The following is an 18101-nucleotide window of genomic DNA, read 5'->3' as shown; positions in this document are numbered from 1 at the left end:
TCGGTGCGTCATTCACTTTGGCATGGGCGCTTAGTTGTCAATCCGAACGTTTATCGGGGTTTGGTGGTACTACCTCCACCTCTCCTATCTGTATTCGCTTTTCTTGTTCAGCTTGTTGATAGTGGTTTCTTTGTTGACAATTTGTCGGTCTATTGGTTCTCCAGTACCCGTTCCGGTTGTCGTTATTCCCTCTGTAATAGTTGTTGCCGTTCCTAGGTGAATTATAGTTATTGCCATATTCTCTTCTAAATCCATAACCGGTTCTTTGTTGAAATCTATTGTCGTTTCTTGGTGCGAAGTTATGACATGGTTCGTAATTATTGTTTCTTCGTTCTGTGTCTTGTGGATTCCACTGCTTTTTGCTTTCGTTTTCACGTGCGCTTCGTCTTTTTCTTGCATCATCTTCCGAGAATATGAACTCTAGTTCTCTTAGAAAACCTTTAAATGCTTCGACGTCATTGCCTCCGCGACCTACTAATGTTTGCTGGTATTTCAATGGTAGCTTCATCGCGCATAATCTAATCAACTCTCCGTCACTGTATGGTACATCTAAGAATTGATTTTTGTTTGCCATTGCTTCGAAAAATTTCACGGGACTCTTCTCTCCTGAATTTTCAAAATATGGGTTTTGTAATAATCCGTACTTCACTCTGTTCTGTGCTTCGCTGGACCAATATCGTGAGAGAAATTTCTCTCTGAAATCTTCGTACGATCGGCATGTCGCTGCAACATTTTGCATGATTTCTGTGACTGTTCCTGACATGTGTGCACATATAAAGTCTAATTTGTGTGCTAGCGTCCAGTGTTCTGGTAATCCTACTCGGAATTGATCAATAAAAGTTCGTGGGTGTAATGAGTTTCCTTCTCGAAGGTGTTCAAATTTTCTGACTGTGAGGAAATGATCGTTGTCGTACTTCGCCATAGTTCCATATGAAATTCGCGATTCTTCGTCACTTTTATTTCTGATCATTTCTCTCGTCGTTCTTTCCGGTTGTGGTAAATCCATTGGATATTGTCCACTGTAACTTTCGCGTACCCGCGGTGCATGCTGTCTGGTTTCACATATGCTACTTTCCGCTTGTGATTGGAATCGCAAATGCATAATGTCTTCCTTAATTACTTGTTTTTCCGGTGCTGTTACAGATACGGATGTGGTTGCAGACTCAGTGCTTGTTCGATCTTCTTCACTACGCTCTTCAATGGTTTGCAACAACTCTGTTCGCAATTTCTGAAATTGTCGCTTCGTTTGCGCTTCTATTTTGACTATGCGGCTATCATATCTTTTCAGCGCTGCTTTTGTGATACGTTTGTGTAACACACTTTTTTCAACAATTTCACGCGCTGTACCTGCTGCTTGTCTAGTAATTACGTTTATCTGTTTCTTTAGTTTCTTGACTTCTGCCTGGGTGTTGTTACGTAATGTTTTGATCTCGTCCTCAGTGTCATTACGCAATGTTTGTACGTCCGCTTGTACCTTGTCAATGTCTGTTCTCAATTGATTGTGACCTATTATTAAGTTTCCTATCACTTCTCGAGATTCTTTTGCCTCGTCTTCAATATGACATAGGTTGTAACTGAATTGTTTTGTTTTGTTCTTTAATCTCACGCATTTGCCTCGTAGTTTCCGCATTCAGAATTTTAATTTGGTTCGCAATTTCTTTATTTTGCCTTGTCATGGTTTCCGTAATTTGTTGTAATAATTCTGCCAGATTGGTGGGTCCTATTGCGTTTTCTTCCGACATCCTACGCTCTGTGTTTTTGCCCAAGTGTTGGTTCGCAACCGATTGCATTGACCTCTGCTGTGACACGTTTCTGCTCGCATTCCTTGTACTCTGTGGCGAGGGAGCTCTGATTACATGTACCATGGGTTCTACGTATTCAAGACGCAAGTTAGAATCTTCATCGCCTGTCTCTCTACTTTGCTGCTCCTCTGTCGTATGTTGTCCTAGGTTTTCTATGCCTTGGCATACATTATCCTCGTTATGGTGCGTTATCTGTCCTACTTCTCGCGATACTGCATCGTCTGTTGTACTGTCCTCTATTCTCTGTCCATTTTCATGCTGGGTCCCTACCTCAATTCGGTCAAGTTCACGATCTGCCATTGCTAATCTTTCCGAATCCCTTATTTTCTGTTTTAAAAGCAATTCACACGCCCTACTTCGCGACAACATGCACTCATACGATCTCACACGTTTCATAAACTTTTGTTCAAACAACCTGACACTACAAAGACTGACAATCCATTCACTTACTTGTTGGGACAGAACCAACTTGTCAACGATGTATCCGCCACCTGTGCGCTAGCATTGGAGAGAAAACTTAATTCTAACAATTTTCAAAATTCATAATTTAATTATGCTATTGTCACTGATAGAATTCTCACTTTTTCTTGAATACTTTTACTATCTATCGGTCCAGCTACTGTTTTCGACTATGTATAACTTCATAAAAAAAAAATTTTACTACGAAATTTTTTTTAGCTGGATATTTTTATGACCTAATTAGGCATGTGGTCGACCTTCAATTATGGTATTTTACCATCCTGGCAGGGTCGCCATTTTCTAAACATTCATGGTGGTGTCTGATTGTACTATATCGTGTCTCCCTACCACTTTCGCGCAACGACGCTCTGAGCGTGTTTTTTAGGGAATTAACTAGTTTGAACCTGGGACCTGCTGCTGGTAAGGAGACGCCAGACCACACATGACATGTAGAATTCAGAAGAGTTCAGTGAGCCTAGCGATGATATAACCAAATACTAAATGATCTCAGCGTCAGCTCCACTGCACTCCCTGTAAAAGAATCTTAATACTAAATTTAGTGGAAGGGGTTCAAGGCTTTCCTATTTTTAGTAGCTGGTAAAATAACGTCGAAAAAGCAGTTAAGTTTACCATTCGAAATTTTATTCTACTCACGAAAAATTGTTTATAAATTGCACTATTGATAAAAGGAAATGTTTCAATACAGGATGGTAAAAACCAACTACGTTCAACAAAAATGTGAACGAATATTCCCTAAATGGGTTTCCAAGTTCTACAAGCGATCGAAGGATGACCTATGCCATATCGCATCTATAATCTAGGTTTAATTTAAGTTTCACAAAAGAGAAAACTATCAAAATGGTCTACAGTGACTCTCAATTACCTTTAATAACTTATCTAACTTGTCGTAAATTACAGTGGCTGATGTGGCTTCTCAATAACTATATAAAAGAAAAATCATCGCGTTTCAGATCTGTTCTTCAAGTGGCAAATGTGAACACCATGAATTTTAATTAACGATCACCATTAGTTTTACGGAAAAAAGGGGTGTAACAGATGAGACTTCTGCAGTTCTGAGTGAAGCCTTATGCGCTCAAAAATGCGGCATCGCGTGCGTTCATTACCTTGTCGGTGTCTAAGCAGCGTCAGGGCGGCAGCGGCCGGCGCAGCAGCCATCCAGCCCGCCGTCTCGGAACTAACTCTCGAACTTCTCCTTACTACAATTTACCGAAGTTAGTTTAAAAAAGCTATCTGGCTGTGTTTTCATCTGACCAATCAGGGTCTCAATGTTAACCTTACGCTCCGCCTACAAAAATTCTGTCTATCCAATGGGAAACGTTATACTTTTCGTAGTGGGGCAATGTTTTTAAAGTTTGCAACGTAACAGAGACGCTAAAAAGTCTCACGCTAAAACCTGCAGCTAGTGTGGTCCTTTTAGCGTTATCGTAAGATCTATACTGCTCTTCTGGAGGGCTCTATCTTTTAACATGGGCTGGGGAGTGATCCTAATGTAACAGACACGCGAAAAAGTCTCACGCTAAAACTTGCGGGTGGTAGTGGCCCTTTTTGTGTTATCGTAAGATCTACACTGCTTTTCTGGAGGGCTCTAGCTTTTAACATGGGCTGGGAGTTGTCCTTGACATACCTGAGACGCGAAAAAGCCTGACGCTAAAACGTGCGGGTTGTATAGTTGTACAGGTAGGCTCGTGGCGTGGGTGCCCAGCCCCTCCCTTTTATAGCTTAGCACGGTTCTGCTCTCGGCTTCTGTCCTCGTTTCTCCCCTCGGAACTGCGTCTGCCTCACGGTGGGAAGGTACGACATGCATTTAGGCATTCTTGTGTTAGTCTGTGGTATTCCATTTGCTCACTCGTTACTCGTATTACTTTGGTTAATTTAATGTCACAATTTATTCGGAGCTATGTGACATACTACTGGATTTGCTTATCATGTCAGGGTTTTCATGTAAGGTATTGGATTTACCTGACACCTTACAAGTGTCCCTAATTTGCTGGGTAGTGGCGGTGCGGTCCCCTACGGCACTGCGCAGGATCCTACGGTCTTGGCGTGCATCCGTGCGTCGCTGCGGTCCGGTCCCAGGTCGACGGGCACATGCACCTTCCGCCGACCACTGGCGACAACATCGATGTACTGTGGAGACCTCACGCCCCACGTGTTGAGCAATACGGTGGTACGTCCACCCGGGCTCCCGCATGCCCACTATATGCCCTCGCTCAAAGTCCGTCAACTGCACATACGGTTCACGTCCACGCTGTCGCGGCATGCTACCAGTGTTAAAGACTGCGATGGAGCTCCGTATGCCACGGCAAACTGGCTGACACTGACGGCGGCGGTGCACAAATGCTGCGCAGCTAGCGCCATTCGACGGCCAACACCGCGGTTCGTGGTGTGTCCGCTGTGCCGTGCGTGTGATCATTGCTTGTACAGCCGTCTCGCAGTGTCCGGAGCAAGTATGGTGGGTCTGACAAACCGGTGTCAATGTGTTCTTTTTTCCATTTCCAGGAGTGTATATTTTACACGGGGCAGGACAGGACTTATAAGCCTGTTTAAACTACATTCAAACATTTGTTTAATGTCACGTGTATTGTAATCACAGGCATTAAATCGTTTTATTTTGTCCCTTGAGTCATTATTACCCCCCCTTTTTACAGTTGTGTTATGATAACATATTCACATCCATATCTACAAAAGCAAAACTCTGTAGAACTGTGGTAACAGATGCAAAGTTGGATGAATCCAAATTATTTTTGGTTATAACTAGAAAAATAAAACTCGAATACTTCATGGATTGTCATAAATACAATTCTTAGATAAACATAAATCTATGATGAAAAATAATTTCGAATATCAGTCATATGAAGGAAGTTAGAAGTTTTTTGCGGTTACTGAAAAAAATGTTCTGATGCACTAACTTCATTTTACTTTGGGACGCCTCAAATTCGCTAGCAGCAGTCTTTTCGTTAGTTTTAACTCATTAAAGGCAAATTTACATAGATTCACGGGTAATATTTTCCCGCAATTTCTCTCTTGCAAACACACAATACTGCTTTTTACAAAATAACGTGACGTGTCCAACACATTTTCTCTTGTAGTCGCTTTATTATAGACTAAATATCAGCTGTTAACTCAGGCACTACACTCGTCCAAAGCGACTTGCCAGTGCCTCCCTGGGCCAGATCATACAAATCAAGACTTTATGGGTTTTTTCGCACTTTAATCGATTCGTCTCTTACGGAGGCGAACAATGTGACTGTAGTTCATTGCCGAGTTTCCCGTAGCTGGACCGTCGTGCCCTCAAGTTCCACTATATGTCATAGAAGGTCAATTTACGAAAGTCTAGCCCGGGAAGCACAGAGCGGTGCTTTGCTCCCGTGATGCACTACCACTACATATTGCTCAAACTGAATCGCGTCTACCTCAAAAATTAACAAATCCTAATGACTTGAGGTCATTCTCTCCAATCCAATACAGCCTGCAGCTGCTTAGTAATCGTTTCCATCCTAAAAATTCCTAAGTTGACACTGACATATTCGCCGCTGCGTCCATCAAAAGCTTACATTTACAGCCTGTCATCACAGTGTGCCTCGCATAGACATCTGCAACACGAGATCTTAATAGGAACGCTTCTCGGCAGACTTAGGGTTCCCTTTTCGATTTAGCTCTTTCGCACTTTCCCCCCTCGCTTATTCCCACCATTAGTCCTTCAATCCCATTATTGGTGTCCACCTGCACTATAATGAGGCTGCATACATTACCATTGGACATATCCTCATCGTTCGCCCCTGTAACTCTACAAATGAGTGTAAAACAGTACTTAGATTAGATTCGATTAAATTAGATTAATACTTGTTCCATAGATCATGAATACGACACTTCGTAATGATGTGGAACGTGTCAGGTTAATGAAAGATGTCTGTACACGATATTACATTACACAAAATATGGCATAACACTAATGTTTAAGTTAGTTTTTTCTCTCCCTTAATTTATATCTAAAAATTCAGCCAATGAGTAGAAGGAGTTGTCCTCTAGAAATTCTTTTAATTTATTTTTAAATGTTGGTTGACTATCTGTCAGGCTTTTGACGCTGTTTGGTAGGTGACCAAAGACTTTTGTGGGAGCATAATTTACCCCTTTCTGTGCCAAAGTCAGATTTAACCCTGCATAGTGAATATCATCCTTTCTCCTGGTGTTACAGCTATGCACATTGCTATTACTTTTGAACTGGTTTGGATTATTAACAACAAATTTCATAAGTGAATATATATACTGTGAGGTTACTGTGAGGATCCCTAGATCTTTAAATAGATGTCTGCAGGATGACCGTGGGTGGGCTCTGATTACACGTTTTTGAGCAATGAATACTTTTCTACTCAACGATGAATTACCCCAGAATATGATAGCGGTGTTGGCCGTCGAATGGCGCTAGCTGCGCAGCATTTGTGCACAGCCGCCGTCAGTGTCAGCCAGTTTGCCGTGGCATACGGAGCTCCATCGCAGTCTTTAACACTGGTAGCATGCCGCGACAGCGTGGACTTGAACCGTATGTGCAGTTGACGGACTTTGAGCGAGGGCGTATAGTGGGCATGCGGGAGGCCGGGTGGACGTACCGCCGAATTGCTCAACACGTGGGGCGTGAGGTCTCCCCAGTACATCGATGTTGTCGCCAGTGGTCGGCGGAAGGTGCACGTGCCCGTCGACCTGGGACCGCACCGCAGCGACGCACGGATGCACGCCAAGACCGTAGGATCCTACGCAGTGCCGTAGGGGACCGCACCGCCACTTCCCAGCAAATTAGGGACACTGTTGCTCCTGGGGTATCGGCGAGGACCATTCGCAACCGTCTCCATGAAGCTGGGCTCCGGTCCCGCACACCGTTAGGCCGTCTTCCGCTCACGCCCCGACATCGTGCAGCCCGCCTCCAGTGGTGTCGCGACAGGCGTGAATGGAGGGACGAATGGAGACGTGTCGTCTTCAGCGATGAGAGACGCTTCTGCCTTGGTGCCAATGATGGTCGTATGCGTGTTTGGCACCGTGCAGGTGAGCGCCACAATCAGGACTGCATACGACCGAGGCACACAGGGCCAACAGCCGGCATCATGGTGTGGGGAGCGATCTCCTTCACTGGCCGTACACCTCTGGTGAACGTCGAGGGGACACTGAATAGTGCACGGTACATCCAAACCGTCATCGAACCCATCCTTCTACCATTCCTAGACCGGCAAGGGAACTTGCTGTTCCAACAGAACAATGCACGTCCGCATGTGTCCCTTGCCACCCAACGTGCTCTAGAAGGTGTAAGTCAACTACCCTGGCCAGCAAGATCTCCGGATCTGTCCCCCATTGAGCATGTTTGGGACTGGATGAAGCGTCGTCTCACGCGGTCTGCACGTCCAGCACGAACGCTGGTCCAACTGAGGTGCCAGGTGGAAATGGCATGGCAAGCCGTTCCACAGGACTACATCCAGCATCTCTACGATCGTCTCCATGGGAGAATAGGAGCCTGCATTGCTGCGAAAGGTGGATATACACTGTACTAGTGCCGACATTGTGCATGCTCTGTTGCCTGTGTCTATGTGCCTGTGGTTCTGTCAGTGTGATCATGTGATGTATCTGACCCCAGGAATGTGTCAATAAAGTTTCCCCTTCCTGGGACAATGAATTCACGGTGGTCTTATTTCAATTTCCAGGAGCGTATATCAAGAACAGTAAAGGACCTAAGACCGAACCCTGTGGGACCCTGTACTTGATAGCCCCCAATTTGAGGAATCAGCTGTTGTTTTAACATTACATGATCCACTTATTTCAACTTTCTGCATTCTTCCAGTTAAGTACGAATTTAACCATTTGTGCACTGCCCCCTCAAACCATAATGATTTAGCTTATCTAAAAGAATTCCATGATTTATACAGTCGTCCCACTGCCCTATTGTTTTATCTGTTCTTTCGAAAACCTGAAAACAGTACGCAGGACTTTTGGGGTGCCCATCTGAACCAGTCTATACATATCTAGTGCCAAGTGCCCTACCTTCGGCTTCTTGGAGTATAATATTATTCGAGCAGTTCTAAGTGCTACAGTCTGGAACCGCGCAACTACGGTCGCAGGTTCGAATGCTGCCTTGGACATGGATGTGTGTGATGTCCTTATGTTAGGTTTAAGTAGCTCTAGGTTCTAGGGGACTGATGACCTTAGAAGTTAAGTCCCATAGTGTTTATAGCCATTTGAACCATTTATAATCCTATTTGACTCGTATTTAATGTTCTGCCTGTGAAACCATGCACTGGCACACTGTGCATCTTCGTCACGCTACCAACTGTTCGCAAAGAAACCTCACGCATTTTTTTTTAATTTTATTTTATATCTGTGTATGAGACTTTCCTTTAACTGCTGAAACACCTGTGCGTTCCTTAACGCAAATTTAATTTCGTTACTTACAGCAACTGATACTCTGACCAACCTCCCACCTTTACATATGATTCTACGTCATCCAAAAACGACATTACGTCCTCAGCTGACTTAGAAAAGGGCATAATCAGGCAGGCAGTGGCTGGATCTATCTGAGTAGCAGGCTGTCCAACTAATGCTAACTGCTCATCCTCAATCGTAATGCGTCCAGGTCTTGTCGATTCCCTAATCTGCTACCTAAATAAGTAAAAACTGCACACGCACCACATGAAGTTCCAAACTCTGTAATGTTAGAATCTTTACCAGTCAGAGTAGGTTACAACACGATATTAATGCCAATTAACTCGTACATTTACAATTACCAGACTACAACTGTTATTGTACCTTCTGTCACTGCTTGTCGTAAAGCTGAGCTTTAGAAAAAGTAAAGACACTAAAAGGCAATTCTGACATTGCGGTTGATAATGGAGGCAAGACTAAAGTAAAACCGAGACACGTTCATAGGATTTGTCGACCGGAAAAAAGCGTTCGACATTGTAAAATGCTATTAGACAATCGCAATTCTACAGAGGAGGGGGGGGGGGGAGGAGGGGGACGGGTAATACCCAATAGTTACAAGAGTCAAGAGGGAATAATAAGAGTGGAAGTACAGGAACAAAGTTCTTGGATTAAAAAGGGTGTAAGACAGGGATGTAGTATTTCGCCTCTACTGTTCAATCTGTATATCGAAGAAGCAACGATTGAAGCAAAAGAAAGGCTCAGAAGTCGAATTAAAATTCAAGGTGAAAGGATATCAATGATACGATTCGCTGATGAAATTGCTTCCTTAAGTGAAAGAGAATTGCATGATCTGCTGAATGGACTGGACTCTAATGAGTACAGAATATGGATTAAGAATAAATCGAAGAAAGACGAAAGTAATAAGAAGTAGCAGAAAGGAGAACAGCGAGAAACTTGAGATAGGGATTGATGGTCATGAAGTACATGAAGCTAAGAAATTCTGCTACCTTGTCAGCAAAATAACCAATGACGGAAGGAGGAAGTAGGGCGTCAAAAGTAGACTAGCAATGGCAAAAAGGACATTCCTGGCCAAGAGAAGTCTAGTGGTATCAAACGTAGATCTTAATCTGAGGAAGAAATTTATGATAATGTACGTTTGGAGCACAACAACGTATCGATGTGAAACATGGACTGTGGGAAGACCGGAATAAAGATATCGAAACAATTGAGATGTGGTGCTAGAGACGAATGTTGAATTACGTGTACTGATAAGATAATGAATGAGGAGATTCTGCGCAGAATCGGAGAGGAAAGGAATATGTGGTAAACAATGACAAGGAGGAGGGGCAGGATGATTTGACCTCAGTCAAGACATCAGCCAATGACTTCCACGTCACTAGAGGCAGTGGAGGAGTGGAAAACATCCAGCAAGTAATGAGGATGTAGCTTGCAAGTGATTCTCTGAGAAGAAGAGGTTGGCACAGGAAAGGAATTCATGAGAGACCTCATCAGTCCTGTCAGAAGACTAGTGATCTAGGTTCATACACTGCTTAGCAGCATGGCTAGCAGTATCTTCTAATATTGATTCTACTGAAGGCGCACTGTGATCTAGCACTGAGATCGTCTCACTAGTCGCAAACAGTTTCCCCAGCAGTTCTCTCTACACTGGTTCGGCTAAGGTACCATCACATGTACGACCATATGTAATATGAAGAGAAATTCGTGACTGAATTGATGGCTTTTTGGAAGGGAGGACACAGCATGTTATCTCGAATAAAGTCATCGTCAGATGTAAAAGTAACTCTGAGGGTGCCACAGGGAAGTGTGTTGGGACCCTTGCTGTTCATGTTGTATATTGATCACCTTGCAGACAATATTTCAACGCAGAATCAATAGAGCAAACAGAATTGTCGATGGGCTGTGAATTAAAGGTATACACTATAGTAGAAGCGTTGCGACACTTAACACTAGCTTATTGATACAATTGTCAGTCAGTATATTAAGTTTCACTGTAGATTCACTAAAGAGTCTTACTGATTGCATGTCGCCAAGTGAAACCTTCCCGTCTCCTCTGTATCTCTTTTGTTACGCAACCTTCCCTTAGGATTTCTATCTCTTGCTTAATATTAACAAATGAAATCTCAATCTTTGCATACAAATTTAATTGCTGCTTATTAAAAGTGATTTTCTGATTCTTTCGACGAAACATAGAATGTGTCGTCGTCGTTGACCCTCAGTTGTTATCTGCAATAACCCAAAACTGTTCCTTAAGTTTTTTTACTGTTACTGAATCGCCATCTGACTGATACATCGAACTGCGACATGAATATACTTACTCTGTTTGACTATACTCTATTTGCTGCTGGTGGGCTGTCATAGTAAGTGGCTGTATTTATTACCAAAGCTGACGTTATTCTTTAATAGCAAAGCTGACGTTATTCTTTAATTAATTTGACAGAAGTTACGTAATTCATAGTTAAACTTTCTCTTGACAACAATAAAATTTAGCAAAGTTCTACGTTGATGGTTTTTGGGGTAGATTATAATCAGAAATGCAATATTGCTGTCAAAAATTAATTGTATTCTGAATGAAATGATTTTACAAACGTTCAAACGGGACTTACTTCCTACAATAATCTTACAACTAGCTTTGCGCAAACATGCCTTCAGTGGTATTGAGTTCCTCAAAAAAATATTTCAAAAATATTACTTCCTCTTATGATAATAGTTAACTGATGTCTCTGTACATCCGTTTACAATCTCTTGTAAATCATAGCTGGTTGCTGGCAGGCACACCGCTCCTCTCAACCTCTTGCTTCAGACCTTCTACCGACTCTCTTCACTTTTAGCTTAATACTGACTTCATACGAACGCTAAAGTGCTCTCTCTCCCGCCAACAATGCTCTCTGGTGCAGACAAGCCCTGCTACTTTACAGAATGTATCAATGTGCGGTCTTTCCCGCTCTTTTCTTAAAATGTATCCATACGCCGTCTCTCCCGCCCTGTATAAAATTGTATCAATGTGCGGTCTCCCCTGCCAACAATAATTTGGTGGAGACATTCCCTGCTACCACAATTATTTCCAAAATGACAAATTTTAATTATTCTTACTTAATCCTATTAATAAAATATAAACGTCTTTCATAAATTGTTTGACAACAGACAATAGAAATAGTTACGACTTACAACGTATTTGAGCCAAATTTGCACCACATACGAACTTCTGCAAGTCGCCCAATCTGGTGTCGAATGCAGTAAGTAGCCAATCACGAAGATGACGTCACAGGGCACCTCGTTTTGACCAGTACACAGGAAGTTTATAGCGCCTTTGAGCCAAATTTCCAACTTCTTTGTTGCAATGGGAGACAAAAAAGTGGGCCACTAATTGTGTTTTTTGGTGTAGTTCAATGGTAGTGATTAAGTAACTTGTTAACACAATTACTGTCACATACTCTAGTTCTTTATTGGCCGTTTCTCGGGAGAAACCCTTCAATTTTTATCTTATCTGCATTTTGTTTATATTTTTCAGGCCACATCTCAAACGCTTGGAAACCCTGTTTCTAAGATTTTTACGCAGTACATTATGCACTTGCATACAATGCTGTGATTCAAAAGTATTTTTTCAGAAACATCTTTCTCAAATTGAGGTCTATGTTTGATTCTCTGTGATATGTTTTAGGAAGCAATGCCCTCTTTGCCTGTGATTGTGTTATTATTATTTCGTGTGTCATAAGTTATATTGGTTGTAAGATAGCAGAATTCATTCACTTCACATATTTGTAATTTTATCTTAATTTCAGTTCTGCTACTTCTCATGTCTACTGTCTTTTTTAGTTTTTGCTGTCAGTTCACATTATGTCCTCACTAAATTTATTGATACATTCAGCCTGCTGTGTAACTTTTCGTTCGTTTCACTTACAACACCAATTCAATCAGTGAATTTTATTATTAATTCCTATAACACTCAGTATTAATTCCATACCAGAACCTTTCTTTTATTTCCGTCATTTCTTCTTCCAGATACACTCTGAACAGCAAGAGAGAGAGAGAGAGAGAGAGAGAGAGAGAGAGAGAGAGAGAGAGAGAGAGAGAGGGAGAGAGAGAGAGAGAGAGAGAGAGATATCATTGCTTTAAACGATTTTTAATTTGATTACATCTGTCTTTCTCCTCCTTTGTTACTGCTCCCTCTTGACTCTTGCAAATACTGTGCTTTACTCGTCATTTCCTCTAGTGTACACCTGAGGATTTTGAATATCCTGCAGGGATCTGATGCCTTTACGTTTCCTGACGCTTAAACAATCTTATCTAAAAGGTTTTATAATTATGTTTTCCTTGCGTCTGTATATTATTCTTGTCAGTCACTAGGATGCATGAAGCGCCGAGCTTATTATGTGATAGTGCTCGCATTTGTCCAACCTTCCTATGTTCGAGATTGTGTGGAGGCATAGTAGCTTCATTTTATTTTGTTTTCATGTAGCTAACGATACGTACAGTTTACTGAGACAGTATACTGCTAGACAAATTTACGATTAGTACGTAAACAATCAATAATGGTTAAATTTCATTCATCTTGTCAAGCCAGTTTTCATTACATTATTTTAAAGTTTATTTAAATTCAAGACGAAAACTATTTCTGGAGAGAATCAAGTGACATTGGTAAGTATAATCTAAATCTCTGCTACCTTTGTTAGCCAAGAATGAATAGTATATAAATCGTATCTAGTATCAAGTATTTCTCTTCACATTGATTCTCCTGGATCATATTCTTCAAATTTAGTTTTCATCGTAGCAAAAATTTTGATTCTAATCCGTACATGCTATCCTAAAATCCATATTTGATTTCCATATCTCTGTCTGATCACGATGTAATCCAGCTGGAACCTTCTCGTGCCTCCGAACTTTATCGAGATATGTCTCCGCCTCCTGTGAATTCTGGACCACGTATTCACTTCGTCGTTTCTCATTCTTACTAACAAAATCATATATCCCGCAGACTCGTGATACTTCTCCCATGATTATTAGATAATCATCTGCGTTTACATACTGAGTCAACTAGTGGGTATCCTCATATACTTCCTCTGTCTCTTTACCTTGTGATTACTATCTTTGTTAGCATTGATTTACTGTCGATTCTGATGAGGACAACCATATCACTTAACTGTGGGCAGGAACTAAAATCTCCACGTTCCTATCCACGGCAATTCATTTCTCGTTATTCCATTTTCTCCTGCTGTTGATACCTCCATACTTGTGTGACAGGAAATCCAAATCCGTATCTCCTTTCCATTCCAATTCATTAATCCCCCCTCCCCCGTATATGTCTAGACTGGATCTTCGCGAATTCCTACTCACATTTTTTCAGTTCCCCTGCAAATTTAAAACTTCCGACACTACTCGTTTCGACTCGTAGAAGCTTTCCTTTCCGCCGGTATTGAAAATTCTGTAGTGATCACCTCCCCCACAGTAATCCACGCCCCAGGATCGGAATGTGGGATTAATTCAAAATCCTTTATCAATAGAGAGGTGGTGGTGGGTAGTGTTTAACGTCCCGTCGACAACGAGGTCATTAGAGACGGAGCGCAAGCTCGGGGTAGGGAAGGATTGCGAAGGAAATCGGCCGTGCCCTTTCAAAGGAACCATCCAGGCATTTGCCTGAAACGATTTAGGGAAATCACGGAAAACCTAAATCAATAGAGAGATAATCATAACACTAATTCGATTCCAGATCCCATGTCCTGTGGATACACATTATGTACCTTTAACGCAGTGGTTTCCATTTCATGCTCCATCCTCACGCTGTTGATTATCGTTGATTCTTCTGCCTTTTAGGGGTAGGTTCTCACGTGAAGAGGAGGTTGTCACGTGTTGGATTTCAATAAAAACTGGCGGACTGCGAGCTATAATTAATTATACACTTGAAACTTCTTGGCAGATTAAAACTGTGTGCCCGACCGAGACTCGAACTCGGGACCTTTGCCTTTCCCGGGCAAGTGCTCTACCATCTGAGCTACTGAAGCACGACTCACGCGCGGTACTCACAGCTTTACTTCTGCCAGTATCCGTCTCCTACCTTCCAAACTTTACAGAAGCTCTCCTGCGAAACTTGCAGAACTAGCACTCCTGAAAGAAAGGATACTGCGGAGACATGGCTTAGCCACAGCCTGGGGGATGTTTCCAGAATGAGATTTTCACTCGTGCTTCGGTAGCTCAGATGGTAGAGCACTTGCCCGCGAAAGGCAAAGGTCCCGAGTTCGAGTCTCGGTCGGGCACACAGTTTTAATCTGCCAGGAAGTTTCATATCAGCACACACTCCGCTGCAGAGTGAAAATCTCATACTGGAATTATACACTTGCTTGACAGGACGGCACTAAAACAAAAATATGGGGACACCATAAGAAATGTCCAACAATATTTAACAAGAGTATCTTACAATATGCTGATTACTTTGTTAACCGTTTGATGCGGGGCACTTGATGGTCGATATTTAATAGAATTATATGTACACAATTTTGCTACGTCTCGGCCGTGTATGATAGTTCTATCACTATAACTGAAATTAATGATGTAGGTACTCGTTAGTGTCCTATTACTCCGTAAATAGTGACTGTTAACGCAGAAAGCTGTCGTCTGAACGGAAATCGTAGAACGGCTTGGGCCAAGGACGATTTTATTACAACAAAAATCAATGTCCATAGGCCATAGGGGGATTATGCTAATCAGTTAGACAACTGGCAGGTGAGAAAGATGTAAATCGCAATGAAAGTATGTCGGGTTGATCGAAACATTTGATAAGGCGAATGGACGACAATGTACTTATGAAAATTTTTGCTAAATTCCAAAATACTTCAAAAACTGAAAGGGTTTCTAACCGAAAGTGTGCATGTGTCATTAGAAAACGTGAAACTCTTGTGTGCGTATTGTTGCTCTCATTATGTGTGGAATAAATCTAGTTAACAGCGGCAGAAAGATGTTTGACTGTGGTAATGATGATTATTCTTGTTTGTGATTCACGTATTACATACAGATCTTCTTTGGCATTAGTTAGCAAAGGCCGACCTAATTTTTGTTTGAAGAAAGTAAGTCACTCCAGTTATTTATGTATATTGCTTCAATGTAATGTAAGTTCACTATGGCATAGTAACTGACCACGGAAGGAAGTATACAGGACTAGAAAACTATAAAATCATCATCCACAGTAAGTGAACGATGTAGTGACTGATGTAAAAGTGGCCTTGCATAATATGTAATGAGTCTGTGTGTGTGTGTGTGTGTGTGTGTGTGTGTGTGTATGTGTGTGTGTGGCAAAGGTTTTCGTAACTCCGAATTTCACGCTCAACGTTCAACCGAGAAGGCGTACTGAATATGTAATTCCGGTTAGCTCCCAGAATTGTCAGCACTTCTTGTGGTCGTTATCTCTCCAAGTGAGTAACCGAGGCACAAAGTGTGTTTAACACTTTTACGTGACAGGGCATTATTTAGTGGCTTTGCAAGAACCTTTGATCCGTCTTTTAGGTAGTAAAAGAGGAAATCAGCGTGAACGATATAAGTGGTACGTTGATTAACCGTGCTCCCCCAGCTATTGTGCAAAACAAGGAGAGGCAAATTACTCCCGACATGGCGGTTACTCGAGATTAAAGCTCCTGAGATGCCAGCGCCCGCTTTCTGCCCGTAATTACTTTATCTTGCCGCACTGACAGCATTTCGCGGCGAGATTTTCGCCTTTGTGTTCAAACTTCCCATCTACCGTCTAGGGAATTCTGCACAGTATGGCCTAATTCTCGCTGAATTTCTCACCCATAGGCGATAGTATTTAAAGACATTCAAAAATGCTGATTGCAGAGAACGAAGACGACCTGCATTGTGTGTCAACACAAGTTCCTACAGTTTACGACCTAAAACTGTCTACAGATAAATCGGAAGTTATGGCGTTTTGTGGCACTAAACAGTAAGGTCAAAAGTAGTTATGAATAATGAAATTGTTGGGCCAAGTTAAACATTTTAAATATCTCGGATGCATCACGTATGAGTACAGGAAGCAAAATGAAATATCTTTACGTTTACATCTACGTGTATACTTCCGAAGCCACCGTACGGTGCGTGACGGAGGATACCTTGCACCACTGATGGTTATTTCCATTTCTGTTCCACTCGAAAATAGTGCAAGGGGAAAAGAGCTATCTACATGACTCTGCGTGAGACGTAATTTCTCTTACATTCGTGGTCCTTATGCGAAATGTACTTTCGCGGCTGTAATACTGTTTCGTAGTCAGCTTTCAATGCCGGTTCTGGAAATTTTCTCAACAGAGTTCGTCGAAAATCACGTCGCCTTCCCTCTAGAGAATCCCATCTCAGTTCCTGGAGCATCTCCGTAGTAGAGGCGTGTTAATCGAGCCACCAGCAACAAACCAAGCAGCCTGCCTCTAAATTGTTTCGATGTCTTCGTTTAATCTGGCCTAGTGAGTATCCAAAACACTGGAGCAGTGCTCAAGAGTGGGTCCCAGTAGTCTTCTACACGCGGCCTCTCTTACAGAAGTTCTCTCAATAAACCGAAGTAGACCATTTGCCTTCACTACTGCAACCCTTGCATGCACGTTCCATTTCATATCGTTTTGTGATGTTACGCCTTTTTTTAAATATAAATATCATTTTGTTCGTTTTCGTTCGTTGTATCTGCTCGGGACGGACGTCGGAAGACACCCGTTTCAGTTCGTTGTTGGTCCATTAAATCAGTTTTTTTTATTATAGAGGGCAGCTAACCCTCTGACCGAACACGCTGAATTACCGTGCCGCCTAGACGTTTACTGGAGTTCACACTGCCAAGCAGCACACCACTAAAGATGTCTCCGATGATTATAGGATTCTTTTCCATACTGATCTGCATGAACTTACACTTATCTGCATTTAGAGCTAACTGACATACCAACTACAAACTCTGTCTAAGTCATCTTGTATCCTACAATAGGTCGACGATGACTCCTGTCCGTCAGGTCAGTTACATACAGAGAGAACAGAAATGGTCCTGTCACACTTCCCTGGGCCACTCCTCATCCTCTTGTCTCTGATGAATACTCACCGTCGAAGACTACGTACTAGTTTCTATTAGACATGTCCAGGAACCTTTCACAGACTCTCGTTAGTAGTCTGCAGTGCGGCACCATGTAAGACGCTTTTTGAATATTCCATATATGGAACAATTGTTAAAAATTTGCAGAATAAAGTCAGCAAAGAAACCCAGCCGAAGTTTTTCAAAATCACAGTGGTACCAGCACTTACTTATGAAAGTGAGCAAGAGTGACAACAAAATACCAATAACGTACGGTAGATGTTCGTGAAATGAGGCTCCCGAGAAGAGTGGAAGGGTGTACAAGAGAGGATTTTAAAATAAATGAGGATATAAGGGAAGATTTAGAAATATAT

The sequence above is a fragment of the Schistocerca gregaria genome, chromosome 2 (assembly GCF_023897955.1).
Source record: "Schistocerca gregaria isolate iqSchGreg1 chromosome 2, iqSchGreg1.2, whole genome shotgun sequence".
Lineage (NCBI taxonomy): Eukaryota > Metazoa > Arthropoda > Insecta > Orthoptera > Acrididae > Schistocerca > Schistocerca gregaria.
This window is presented reverse-complemented; position numbering follows the sequence as displayed.